We start from the raw sequence: 13846 nt of genomic DNA, 5'->3' as shown, positions 1-13846 counted from the left end.
AGCCACTGCACCCAGCCTCCATGTCCTATTTCTAATAAATATTTTTTATTTACTTATTTACCTGTTGGTCTGTCTCCCTCACTGCCAGAATGCAATTTGCTGAGGACAGAGACCTTATTTTCCTTCTCCACTGTTACATTTCTAGTGACTCAAATAGAACCAGTGTGGTGTTATAATATATATTGACTTCTGTCCACGGTTCCTGGCTGGTAACTACCATAGTGCTCATACTAGACTTTTTTTTTTTTTTTTTTTGGAACAGGATCTCACTCTGTTGCCCGAGCTGGAGTGCAATGGTAAGATCTCGGCTCTCTGCAACCTCTGCCTCCCGGGTTCAAGCGATTCTCCTGCCTCAGCCTCCTGAGCAGCTGGGAATACAGGCGCCCGCCATTAAGCCCGGCTAATTTTTTGTATTTTTAGTAGAGACGGGTTTTCACTATGTTGGCCAGGCTGGTCTCGAACTCCTGACCTCGTGATTCGCCCGCTTCCGCCTCCCAAAGTGCTGAGATTACAGGCATGAGCCACCATGCCGGGCCCTCTCTCTTCTATTTAAAAGGACAGGCACAGCCTTTGGAACTGAATGTCTTTCCTCAGGCCTCACAATAGAAAATGAGGAAAGTTCATTCTAACAACTGGCTGCCTTAAGAAACAGAATTTGGGATTCTTTCCCTTCCAGCTCCTGTTGAGTCAAAGGCAAAGGCAATAACCCAATAAATGTGGTGAGACAGTAAATGGAAACTGACATAAACACAGCAATAAAAGCCTACTTCCTTCTTGACAATCAATACATAATGGAACGGGTATGATTTTACACCATAGAAGATCAGAGAATAACAGAATTTGGGCTGAAGAAAGCTTAGAAAGAAGCCACAACATTTTCCATACCTTTTGATTTTCAAAACGATTCTTAAGATTTGTCGAGAGTATTTGTTTTCAATTGTTTCAGTGAGGCTCAGTTTGACCACATGTAACCAAAACAGAGAATTTCATGGAGGATGGTCACAGGATTGGCTTAGAAATGTAATCCTGTGAGCTGCCCCGTTTTATAAAGGATAAGGTTCCGATGGCTGCACCGAATGCTTCTCCTTTCAATGAGGCTGGGCCGAGTTGGGCTCCCAGCGGCTAGGGCATTTTTAGTCCATCTTGGTCTCTCACCTCTGCCTCCTGCTTAGCTGTCAGAATGCCAGGCGGCTGTGCAGCCCAAAGCAGCCCATTCCGTTTTAAACTTGCTCAGTTTGCAATCAGGTAACCCGCTACTGACAACAGAACCCTCAAGGCCTGTTTATATGCGGTTCTCAGGTTTAGGTCTAGGGAAGTTTCCAGGAAGCTTAGTGTTCGGGGAGGAATTCGTTTTGCTTTTGCTAATCAAAGAGACACAAAAGCACAGCCGAGTCCCGAAGCTGGCACACGGGAAATCGAGTACCACTGTCCCCTCACCACAGCATGCAACAATCATTTGGGGAGCGGGGAAAATGTCCCCACCTTCCCCGAGCCTGGGGCACCCTTCATCCCACGGCCCCAGCTAGTAGTGGTCTCGACACCACGCTCGATGCAGGCTCACATGCCAAAGCTGGAAAGGGGAAGTCCAGCCCCAAGTAAAGCGACGGAGGAAGGACACAGTGGCAGCCAAGGGCTGACCCCTAACCCCAGTTCCGAAAGACAGTGTGGAAGAGCGTCAGCGCGGCAGCCCTTAAAGCACTCTGCTGGTCTGGCCGCGGCCCCTCCCCTGTGCACCCCCACCTGCTGTGAAGCTCCCCAAGCTCCTTCTTGCCCAAATGCTTTGGAAACTGCCAAAGGACACTCAGAGGCCAGGGAATGTGACAGGCAAGCATAAACATGTAGAAGAGATGGCACCAACATAGCAGGCACGCAGGGCCGGCGCTCGCAGGGGTCGAGGATCTGGAGCCAGGCCCCCGCCGCGGCAGCTGCGCCAGTGGTGCCAAGACCAAGCAGGCGGCGTCGACGCACACCGGGCACCGAGTCTGCAAAAGGGGCCCTGAGCGGACTGCCGGACATCTCGCAGACTGCGGGCAGCGATCGTGGCGGCCGCCTCCCCGGGGCTCCACGGCCGACCTGCCGCCTGCCGCGGCCATCCCCGGCCCGCTCCTGTCAGGCCCCCCACCGGAGCCCCAGAGGCGCCCGCTCTGCGCGGCCGCGCAGCCCAGCTGCATGGAGCCCAGCGCAGTGCCCCGGCCGGCCAAGCCAGCCACGGCGCGGGAAACCGCGGCCCACCAAGGCAAGGGCAGGAAGGAGATGGCGGCGGCCTCAGCTCAATATTTTTTTCTCAAAGGCATATCATAGTTTTAGCTTTGCTGCAGCCATTTCATCCATAATCACTTCCTGTGGCTGGGTAAAGTGATACACACATACACACACATGCGCACACTGGTTTAGAGAAATACAAAACGCAATGCCTAGACCTGAAATGTATTTATTTAGATTTGTTAGATGGTTCAATCAAGTAAATACTTGTATTATGCTTTAAGCTTTTAAGAAATCTCTTGTATCTAAAATATAAGACACCTATGTAAATGACATCCAACTGAGCTGGATCAGGCCAATGTACTGAAAAAGGGCCACCACATGTTGCTACAGGGCCTCACCCTGTTGGCCAGGCTGGTCTCCAACTCCTGGGCTCATGTGATCCACCCACCATGGCCTTCCAAATTGCTGGGATTACAGGTGTTAGCCACCACGCCCAGTCTAAATTCTCAACATAAATAATAAAAGCCAGAAGATAATTTGACAGTGCTGAAAGATTCTAAAGTATGACGGCTTTAAAAAAAAAAAAAAAAAGCTGAAAGAAAAAACCTGCCCACCTAGCAACCAGTGCTCAGTATCTGTTTCCTTTAAAAACTGATGGCAAAGGTCTGGTGCAGTGGCTCACGCCTGTAAGCCCATCACTTTGGGAGCCCCAGGTGAACAGATCACGAGGTCAGGAGATTGAGACCATCCTGGCTAACATGGTGAAATCCTGTGTCTACTAAAAATACAAAAAATTAGCCGGGCATGGTGGCGCATGCATGTAATCCCAGCTACACGGGAGGCTGAGGCAGGAGAACCGCTTGAACCTAGGAGGCGGAGGTTGCAGTGAGCTGAGCTCCTTCCACTGCACTCCAGCCTGGGAAACAGAGTGAGACTCCATCTCAAAAAAAACAAAACAAAACAAAACAAAAAAACATAGCCCAGCGCAGTGGCTCATGCCTGCAATCCCAGCACTTTGGGAGGCAGAAGAGGGAGGAAATGAGGTCAGGAGTCCAAGACCAACCTGGCCAACATAGTAAAACTCCAACTCTACTAAAAAGACAAAAATTAGATGGGCATGGTGGCGCGCACCTGTAGTCCCAGCTACTCAGGAGGCTAAGGCAGGAGAATCACTTCAACCCAGGAGGTAGGGGTTGCAGCGAGCCAAGACTGCGCCACTGCATACCAGCCCAGGCGACAGCAGGTGACTCCATCTCAAAAAAAAAAAAAAAAGATGGCAAAATAGACATTTTCAGATGAGAAAAAAAAATTGTTATGGGAAGACATCCACTGGAAGAAATACCAGGGGGAGCTCTTCAAACTGAACGGAAAATTACCCTACCCCAACTGAAACACAGAGATGCAGAGGAAACCTGGCCCAAAATACAACTTTTATATCCACTGGGTAACACAAAAATTTGTGTGACTCACTTTACTGCAGTGATGTGGAACCAATCCCGTAATATCTCCAAAGTATGCCTGTAATATTTTACAGCAGCCCTACGGAAAAAAAATATACCTTCCAATAAGAATTGTTAAAAACTCTACAAATAATTAGAAGAAATGAGTTTTCCACAAATTTACATCGAACTGTGGGTTCACAGCATCATTCATTCTTTACAAATAGGGCAATCATACACTCCAGTTAGCAAGCAACAGTCCTGGCCTAAAAGCACCCCCTTTGATTCTCAAAAGTGACCTCCTTTGGATAATAAATTGCATGGTCATTCTATGTATGAACCTACTTAGAATACCCTTCTGTCTGTTCACCTTCAAATCCTACTCTGTTCAAGGATCAAGTGACATCTGACTCCATCTTCCCCACTAACAGGATAATTTTCCCTCCAGTTCCTGTAGCTTTTCATAAATACAGCCATTATAATACTCACGTCCTATTACAATTACTTGCTTACATATCCACCCCATGCTCTCAGCCACTTAGCACAGTGCCAGGAACTGAGCAGTCAACAGTGCCTGGAGAGGCCGCCGGAAGGGGAAAGCTGGGCCTCAGGAGGCCGCGGCGAGGCACGAGCCGGGCCTGAACAGGCAATGGGGACGCAGGAGCCGGGCCTGCGGAGGCTGCCGCAAGGCAGGAGCGGGGTCTGGGGAGGCCACGGCGAGGCACGAGATGAGCCTCTTTAAGAGGCCCTCAGCAGGCGGGAGCCGGGCCTGCCGGGGCTGCCGCGAGGCAGGCGCAAACGTGGCCTGGGGAGGCTGACGTGAGGCCACCGCTGGGCCGGGAGAGACCGTTGTCAGCCAGGAGCCGGGTCTCTCCCAGCCGTCGGGAAGCCGAAGGTGGGCCTGGAAGGCCTGACGTAGGGAAGCCTGGGGCCTACAAAGGCTGCCAGGAGCTGGGCAGGAGCTGGGCCGAACGTGCTTGTCGTGAGGCAGGACTTGGGCCGGTGGACGCGGCCGGGAGGGAGAGCCGGGCCTGGAGAGGCCGACTGGAAACAGTTCTGGGCCTGCAGAGGATGCCGGGAGGCAAGAGCCGGGCCTGGAGAGAGGCCGCCCACGGGCAGGAGCTGGGCCTGAGGCGGCCAGGCCGAGGCATGAGCTGGGCCCGGAGGGACCAGTGTGGGGCAGAGGCCGTGCCCCTAGGGGCCTATGCCAGGCAGGAGCTGGGCCTGGCGAGGCCGACTTCGGGACGCTTCGGGTGGGCCCGCACGGGCCATCAGCAGGAGGCAGGAGCTGGGCCCAGAGGGGCTGACGTTGAGGAAGGGAGCCTTGGGCCGGGAGACGCCGTTGGGCTGGGCGGGAGCCAGGCCTGGAGAGGCCGCCGCGAGGCACGAGCTGGGCCTGGAGGGGCCTGCGTGAGGCAGGAGCTGGGCTTGTGGAGGCTGCCGGGAGGCCGGCATGAGCGTGGCCGGGGAAGGCCGCCGAGAGGCGAGAGCTGGGCCTGGAAAGGCCGCCGCGAGGCAAGAAGCGGGCCTGGAGAGCTGGACCGGAGGAGGCTTCGGGCCTACGAAGGCTGCCGGGAGCTGGCCAGGAGCCGAGTCACAGAAGGCTGTTCGGAGGCAGGAGCTGAGCCTGCGGGCGTGGCCGCGAGCAAAGAGCTGGGCCCGGAGAGGAGGCCAGGAGGTGGCCACTGGGCCGGGGGAGGCCGACTTGAGGAAGTTCTGGGCCTGGAGAGGCCGCCGGAAGGGAAAAGCTGGGCCTAAGGAGGCCGCGGCAAGGCACGAGCCAGGCCTAAACAGGCCATGGGGATGCAGGAGCCGGGCCTGCAGAGGCTGCCGCAAGGCAGGAGCGGGGCCTGGGGAGGCCGTGGCGAGGCACGAGATCAGGCTAAGCTGGCCATCGGGAGGCACGAGCTGGGCCTGTCAGGGCTGCTGTGACGCAAGCGGAAATGTGGCCCGGGGAGGCCGACACAAGGCAAGAGCTGGGCCCGGAGAGGCTGCTGTCAGGCAGTAGCTGTGCCTCTCCAGGCCGCTGGGGAGCCGAAGGCGGAGCCTGGAAGGCCTGACTTAGAGGAACCTGGGGCCTACAAAGGCTTCCAGGAGCTGGGCAGGATGTGCCGAACGTGGCTGTTGCGAGGCAGGAGCTGGGGTGGCAGGGACAGCCGGGAGGGAGAGCTTGGCCTGGAGAAGCCGACTGGAAACAGTTCTGGGCCTGGAGAGGATGGAGAGTGGGAACAGTTGGGCCCGTGGAGCCTGCCAACAGCCAGGGCAGGAGCTAGGCCTGAGGCGGCCACGCTGAGGCAAGCGCTGGGCCTGGTGGGGGTCCACTGTGAAGAGGCAGAGGCCGTGCCTCTAGGGTCCTACGACATGGAGGAGCTGGGCCTACCGCGTCCGACTTCAGGACAGTTCGGGCCCGCAGAGGCCATCAGTGGGGGGCAGTAGTTGGGCCCTGGAGGAGCCGACTTGAGAAAGCCTTGGACCGGGAGATGCCAACAGTGTGGGCGGGAGCTGGTTCTGGAGATGCCACCGTGAGGCGTGAGCTAGGCCTCGAGACCCCAGTGAGAGTCAAGGCACTGGGCTCGTTGATGCCGCCGCCAGGAGGCCGGCAGGAACACAGCTGCAGAAGGCCGCCGTGAGGTAAGAGCTGGGCCTGGGAAGGCCGCTGCAAGGCCAGAGGTGGGCCTGGAGAGCTGGCCTGGAGGAGGTTTCGCGCCTAAGAAGGCCGCCAGGAGCTGGGCACGAGCCGAGTCAAAAGCGGCTGCCTGCATGCAGGGGCTGGGCCTGGAAAACAAGCCGAGAGGCAGCCCCCAGGCCAGGGGAGGCTTGCAGACTTGGGCCTGGAGAGGCCGCCACGAGGGAAAAGCTGTGCCTTTGAAAAAGGCCATGGAGAGGGACGAGCTGCGCCTAAAGAGGCCATTGGGACGCAGGAGCCGGGCCTGCGGAGGCCGCCGAAAGGCAGGAGCCCGGTCTGGTGGAGGCCGCGGTGAGGCATGAGATGAGCCTAAAGAGGCCATCGGGAGGCAGGAGCTGGGCTTGTCGGGGCTGCCGCGAGGCAGGCGGAAACGTGGCCCGGGGAGGCCGACGCAAGGCAAGAGCTGGGCCCGGAGAGGCCACTGTCAGGCAGGAGCTGGGCCTCTCCAGGCCGCCGGGCAGCCGAAGGCGGGGCCTGGAAGGCCTGACTTAGAGGAGCCTGGGGCTTACAAAGGCTGCCAGGAGCTGGGCAGGAGCTGGGCCGAACGTGGCTGTTGCGAGGTAGGAGCTGGGCTGGCAGGTGCAGCTGGGAGGGAGAGCTGGGCCTGGAGAGGCCGGCTGGAAACAGTTCCGGGCCTGGAGAGGTGGTGAGAGGCAAGAGCTTGGCCCATGGAGGCTGCCAACAGGCAGGGCAGGGGCTTCGTCTGAGGTGGCCACGCTGAGGTAAGAGCTGGGACTGGGGTGTTCCGCTGTGAGGAGGCAGAGGCCGTGCCTCTAGGGGCCTACGACAGGCAGGAGCTAGGCCCAGAGAGGCTGACTTCAGGACACTTTGGGCCTGCACAGGCCATCGGCGGGGGGCAGGAGCTGGGCCCTGAAGGGGCCAACTTGAGAAAGCCTTGGGCCGGTCGGGGTGGGCGGGAGCTGGGCCTTGAGAGACCACCGTGAGGCATGAGCTGGGCCTCGAGACCCCAGTGTGAGGCAGGCGCTGGGCTTTTTGAGGCCGCCGGGAGGCTGGCAGGAACACGGCCGGGGAAGGCCGCCGTGAGGCAAGAGTGGGCCTGGGAAGGCTGCTGCGAGGCCACAGGTGGGTCTGAAGAGCTGCGCTGGAGGAGGTTTTGGGCCTACGAAGGCCGCCAGGAGCTGGGCACGAGCCAAGTCAAAAGCGGCTGTCCGCAGGCAGGTGCTGGGCCTGGAGGTGCAGCCGCGAGAGTGTGCTGGACCTGGAGAGGAGGCCGGGAGGCAGCCACCGGGCCTAGGGAGGCTTGCCAACTTGGGCCTGGAGAGGCCGCCACGAAGGAAAAGCTGGGCCTTTGAAAGAGGCCATTGTGAGGGAGAAGCCGGGCCTAAAGAGGCCGTCAGGACGCAGGAGGCGGACCTGCGGAAGCCGCCGAAAGGCAGAAGCCTGGCCTGGGGGAGGCCGCGGTGACGCACGAGATGAGCCTAAAGAGGCCATCGGGAGGCAGGAGCTGGGTCTGTCAGGGCTGCCGCGAGGCAGGCGGAAATGTGGCCCGGGGAGGCCGACGCGAGTCAAGAGCTGGGCCCAGAGAGGCCGCTGTCAGGCAGGAGCTGGGCCTCTCCAGGCCGCCGGGGAGCCAAAGGCAGGGCCTGGAAGGCCTGACTTACAGGAGCCTGGGGCCTACAAAAGCTTCCAGGACCTGGGCAGGAGCTGGGCCGAACGTGGCTGTTGCGAGGCAGGAGCTGGGCCAGCAGCCGCAGCCGGGAGGGACAGCTGGGCCTGGAGAGGCCAGCTGGAAACAGTTCTGGACCTGGAGAGGATGGCGAGAGGCAAGAGCTGGGCCTGTGGAGGCTGCCAACAGGCAAGGCAGGAGCTTGGCCTGAGGTGGCCATGCTGAAGCAAGAGCTGGGCCCGGAGGGGGTCAACTGTGAGGAGGCAGAGGCCGTGCCTCTAGGCCCCTACGACAGACAGGAGCTGGGCCTGGCGAGGCCGACTTCAGGACGCTTTGGGCCCGCACGGGCCATCGGCGGGAGGCAGGAACTTGGCCTGGAAGGGCCGACTTGAGAAAGCCTTGAGCTAGGAGATGCCGTCGGGGTGGGCGGGAGCTGGGCCTGGAGACGCCACTGTGACGCCTGAGCTGGGCCTAGAGAGGCCAGTGTGAGGCAGTAGCTGGGCTTGTTGAGGCTGCCGCGAGGCCGGCTAGAAAATGGCCGGGGAAGGCCACCGTGAGGCAAAAGCTGGGCCTGGGAAGGCCGCTGTGACGGGAGAGTGGGGATGGAGTGCTGGACTGGAAGAGATTTCAGGCCTACGAAGGCCGCCAGGAGCTGGGTAGGAGCCGAGTCAAAAGAGGCTCTTTGGAGGCAGGAGCTGGGCCTGTAGGCACAGCTGCAAGAGAGGGCTGGGACTGGAGAGGAGGCCGGGAGGCAGCAACTGCGGTGGGGGAGGCCGACTTGAGGAATTTCTCGGCCTGGAGAGGCCACCAAAAGGGAAAAGCTGGGCCTAAGGTGGCCGTTCTGAGAAATGAGCTGGGCCTGAAGAGGCCATCAGGATGATCAGGACGTACAGCTCGGCCTCTGCTGCAGAGGCTGCTGAAATGCAGCAGCTTGGTTTGGCGAGGCCACGGTGAAGCATGAGATGAGCCTAAAGAAGTCACTGGAAGGCAGTAGCTGGACCTGTCAGGACATGGCGTTCAGGTGGTTATGCGAGCGATGGGGAGGGGCTATAAATACAAACGAATTTTCCTCTCACTTGTCTGCTGCTCACCACCAGCTCTGTGGCCCTGTGGTGGAGACCCCTGCTCAGGTGCATTTGAAAGGTTCCGTCCCATGCCATTCTTCAGAGTCATCTTTATTGCCACAGTGGTGAAGCATAGCATCCGTTAGCTTGCATGGCATATGCCTCGGCTAGCATTTCATCACAATAAACAGTAAGTGGTAGCTTCACTCATTGTGAGGTCACTTCCTGGAAATCACCAGCATCCCATGTCCCATTGGCAAGAAACTCAGCACTGCTCCTTGGATAACCAAACCAAGGCTGAAATCTCATGTATATGTGTCTATCTCCTGGTACGCTTCCTAGCATCAATTCTGTATTTCTAGGAGTCCCATCAAAACATATAAACCGCTCAAAAGTTTAAACTGGAATGTGCACGGTGGCTCACACCTGTAATCCCAGCATTTTGGGAGGCCAAGGCGGGTGGATTACTTTGAGCTCAGGAGTTGAGACCAGCCTGGGAAACACGGCAAAACCCTGTCTCTACAAAAAGCACCAAAAAAAGCACAAAAATTAGCCAGGCGTGCTGGCACATACCTGTAATCCCAGTTACTTGGGAGGCTGAGGACGGAGAATTGTTTGAGCCTTCGAAGTGGAGGTTGCAGTGAGCAGAGATCGCGCCTCTGCACTCCAGCCTTGGTGGCAGACTGAGACCCAATACCAAAAAAAAAAAAAAAAAGTAACTTTAATATAAAAAATATTAATTATAACAGAGGATCAGCAAAATGAGTGACACACTAGCACAAACTACAGACAACTCCAGAGAATACAAAACTAGCAGAGGCCAGGCATGGTGGCTCATGCCTGTAATCCCAGCAATTTGGGAAGCCTAGGTAGGAGGACTGCTTGAGGCCAAAAGTTGGAGACCAGGCTGGGCAACTTAGTGAGACACTGTGTCTACCAAAAAAAAAATAAAAAAATTAGCCAGGTATGGTGGTGGTGCACACCTGTAGTTCCACCTACTTGGGAGTCTCGGGTCGGAAGATCCCTTGAACCTGGGAAGTCTAGGCTGTAGTGAACCAAGATCATGCCAGTACACTCTAGCCTGGGCAGCAGAGTGAGACCCTGTCTTAGGGAAGGGGAGGGGAAGGGAGGAGAGGGGAGGGGAAGGGAAAGGAGGGGAGAGGAATGCTAATCCCCCTATAAGAATCTTCAATTCTCCTGCCCTCTCTGGAACCTCACTTGTCAGTTCTTCCTCCCACTTCCCTGTATGTTTAACCTGTCCCCTGCTTTTAGCTCCTTCCCACCAGCATTTAAATTACTCAAACTTCTTCTATTTTAAAAAACTCTCCCTAAACTCAGTGTGTTCCCTGCTTTAGGTCTCCAGCACACCCACTGAGCTATCTGCTCCCCCTGGTGCCTTCTCCACACAGCAGCCTGAGCCATGTCTCTAATACGTGAATCTCATCACGTTACTCCCCTGTTTACATCACTTCTCTTTGCCTTTGGGATTAAGTCCAAACTCCTTAACAGGCCCTGCTCTGCCCTGCCTTGCAAGGCAGCCTCCCTGCTTGCCCCTCTCCATTTTACCTGCTGTGGAGTCCAACTGAGCCTCATCTGCCCCTTGAATGCCCACTCTCTCTCTCCTCTGGGAGCCTGCGAAGTGGGTGATGCCCTCTGCTTAGAATACGCTTCCCCTTATCCACTCTCTTCCTGGCTAGCTTCAGCTCCTCTGTCACTTGTCCGCGTTAGCACCACCTCCTCCTGGAAGTCTTCCTTGACTCCCCAGATTCTCAGAAGCATGGGAAGCGAGGTGCTCCTCCCATAAATGAATGGAGATTAGGGAGTGTGTGTTATTCATGTTTAATTCACCAGTGCTTACCTCAGTACCTGGCGCAAAATAGTCACGGTGGTGGCCAAAGTATCATGGTGGTGGCCAAAGTAATGACCCCCCACCAACTGCTCATGTCCTATGTTACACCGCACAATTACATAGGAAGGGGGAATTAAGAGTACAGATGGAATTAATGTTGCTAATCAGCTGACCTTAAAACAAGATTATCCTGCAGTATCTGGATGAGCCTATGTAATTACAAGCGTTCCTTAAATGTGGAAGAGGGAGGCAGAAGGTTAAGAACCAGAGATATTGGGCATAATGGCTCATGCCTGCATTACCAGTACTTTGGGAGGCCAACACAGGAAAATCCCTTGAGTGCAGGAGTTCAAGGCCGGCCTTGGCAACATAGCAAGGCCCATCTCTACAAACAAACAAACAAACAAAAAGTCAAAATTCACCGAGTGTCATGGCACTAACCTGTAGTCCCAGCTACTGGGAAGGATGAGGTGGGAGGATCGCTTGAGCCTGGGAGTCTGAGGTTACAATGAGCTGTGATTGGACCACTGAACTCCATCCTGGGTGACAGAGCAAGGTCCTGCTTCTAAAGAAAAAAACAAAAGGACATTGGAATCAGGGTCCCCTCCATCCTAAGGTGCCTACAAGACATCTCTCTCCGCAAATGAGTGAACATCATCCTCCAGCTCCTCACAGAGTGGAGCAGCAGGAAAACTCCCTCACCTCATTTCTGTGCTGCTTGGGAGGCCTGGACAGCTCAATGACCAGCTCCTTGTGGAAGAACCAATTGGGAAATGGCTCGAGTTGAGCTAAGGAGAATTTGGTTCTTTCTTATGGTTCTCAATAGGCAAGGTAGGGGCCAGGCATGGTGACTCATACCTGTAATCCTTGCACTTCGGGAGGCCAAAGTGAGAGGATCGCTTGAGGCCAGGAGCTCAAAACCAGCCTGGGCAACATAGCAAGACCCCGGTGGCATGCACTTGTGGTCCCCACTACTTGGTAGGATGAGGTGGGAGGACTGATCACTTGATCCCAGGAGTTTCAGTCTGCAGTGAGCCATGATGATACCACTGCACCCCAGCCTGGCTGACAGAGCCGGACCGTGTCTCAAAAAGTGAAAGAGACTATACGCAGGCAACCACACATCTGGCTAATTTTTAAATATTCTGTTGAGATGATGTCTTGCTAGGTTGGTCTAAAACTCCTGGCATCAGGCCAGACATAGTGGCTCATGCCTGTAATCCCAGCATTTTGGGCGGCTGAGGCGGGGGGATCACCTGAAGTCAGGAGTTTGAGACCAGGCTGACCAACATGGCAAAACTCCGTCTCTACTAAAAATACAAAAATTAGTCGGGCAGTAGTGGCATGTACCTGTAATCCCAGCTACTCAAGAGGCTGAGGCAGGAGAATCGCTTGAACCTGGGAGGTGAAGGCTGCAGGCAGCTGAGATCGCACCACTGCACTCCACCCTGGGCGAGAGTGAGATTCTGTTTCAAAACAAAACAAAACAAAACCTCCTGGCATGGAGAGATCTTCCTGTCTCAGCATCCAAATGCCCTGGGATTATATTTTTTGTTTACCATAATTGAAAACACTTGTTCTTATACTGCTTTAAGGTATAAAGAAAAAAAAATGGACAATAACAAATGTTGGTGAAGGCCAGGCATGATGGCTCAGCCTGTAATTCCAGAACTTTGGGAGGCTGAGTGGGCAGATCACTTGAGGCCAGGAGTAAGAGACCAGCCTGGGCAACATGGTAAAACCCCATCACTACACAAAAATATAAAAATTAGCCAGGCATGATGGCGTGTACCTGTAATTCCCAGCTACTCAGGAGGCTGAGATGAGAAGATCATTTGTGCCTGGGAGGTCAAGGCTGCAGTGAACTGTGATGGCATCACTGTACTGCAGCCTGAGAGACAGAGCAAGCCCCTGTCTAGAAAAAAAAAAAATGTCAGTGAAGATGTGGAGGAACTGGAACCCACATACATCACTGGTGGGAATATAAAATGGTGTAACCACTTTGGGTATTTCTTTTCTTGTCATTTTAACTGGATTTTTTTAAGAAAAATCAAGACAGGGTCTCACTGTCTTGCCCAGGCTGGTCTTGAACTTGTGTGCTCAAACCATCCTCTCAAATGAGCCTCCCGAGTAGCAGGGATTACATGTGTGAGCCATTGCACCCAACCGGTGTAGCCACTTCAGAAAACTGTCTGGCAGTTTCTCAAAAGGTTAAATGTAAAATATAATGTAACAATTTCACTCCTAGGCATATATCCCAGAGAAATCAAAATATATGTCCACACAAAAACTTGTACTGCAATCTTCATAGCAGCATTATTCATAATAGCCAATACGTGGAAACAACCCAAATGTCCACCAACTGATAAATGGATCAACAAAATGCAGTGTGTCTCTACCATGGAATATCATTCAGCCATAGAAAAAATGAAACACTGATACACCCTATGACATAAAGGAACTTTGAAAACATTGTGCTAAGAGGGAAAAATGCCACAAAAGATCACCTATTGTACAATTCTATTTGTCCAGATTAGGTAGTGACAGAAAATGAATCCATGGTTGCCTGAGGCTGGGGGCAAAGGCAGGTTGGGAGAGTGGAGGTAATGGCTAAGGGTGCAGATTTCTCTACAGAGTAATGAATGGTTCTAAAAGTGACTGTGGTGATCGATGCACACCTCTGTGAATATTCTAAAACATTCTGAACTGCAGATTTCAATAAATTGAATGGTATGTGAATCACATTTTAATAAAGCTATTATTTAAAAACATAATAATAAGGGGCTGGGCACAGGTGCTCATGCCTGCCTGTAATCCCAGCACTTTGGAAGTCTGAGGCAGGAGGATCACTCGAGGTCAGGAGTCTGAGACCAGTCTGAGCAACCTAGCAAGAGCCCATCTCTATGAAAAAATAAATACATAAATAAACAAATAATTAGCTGGGCATGGCGGCACATGTCCGTAGTTTCAGCTACT

General features: G+C 54.6%; 1 long non-coding RNA gene and 1 pseudogene across 1 annotated transcript in view; both read right to left on the bottom strand.

Annotated features, from left to right (window-relative positions):
• LOC129040618 (uncharacterized) overlaps window positions 1-13846 on the bottom strand; it is a 66438-nt gene that overhangs the window by 10490 nt on the left and 42102 nt on the right. Inside the window, exons 15-18 of the long non-coding RNA XR_010127072.1 lie at window positions 12221-12336; window positions 11312-11435; window positions 9595-9704; window positions 3676-3744 (exon numbers count right to left, since the gene is read on the bottom strand). This is a non-coding gene — a long non-coding RNA (uncharacterized LOC129040618). The remainder of the gene's footprint in view (window positions 1-3675; window positions 3745-9594; window positions 9705-11311; window positions 11436-12220; window positions 12337-13846) is intronic.
• On the bottom strand, window positions 1362-2171 carry LOC134739816 (uncharacterized; annotated as a pseudogene).

This window comes from Pongo pygmaeus, chromosome 6 (assembly GCF_028885625.2).
Source record: "Pongo pygmaeus isolate AG05252 chromosome 6, NHGRI_mPonPyg2-v2.0_pri, whole genome shotgun sequence".
NCBI classification, from domain to species: domain Eukaryota; kingdom Metazoa; phylum Chordata; class Mammalia; order Primates; family Hominidae; genus Pongo; species Pongo pygmaeus.
Note: the sequence above shows the minus strand (reverse complement) of the source record. Positions and strands in the feature narration are given on the sequence as shown.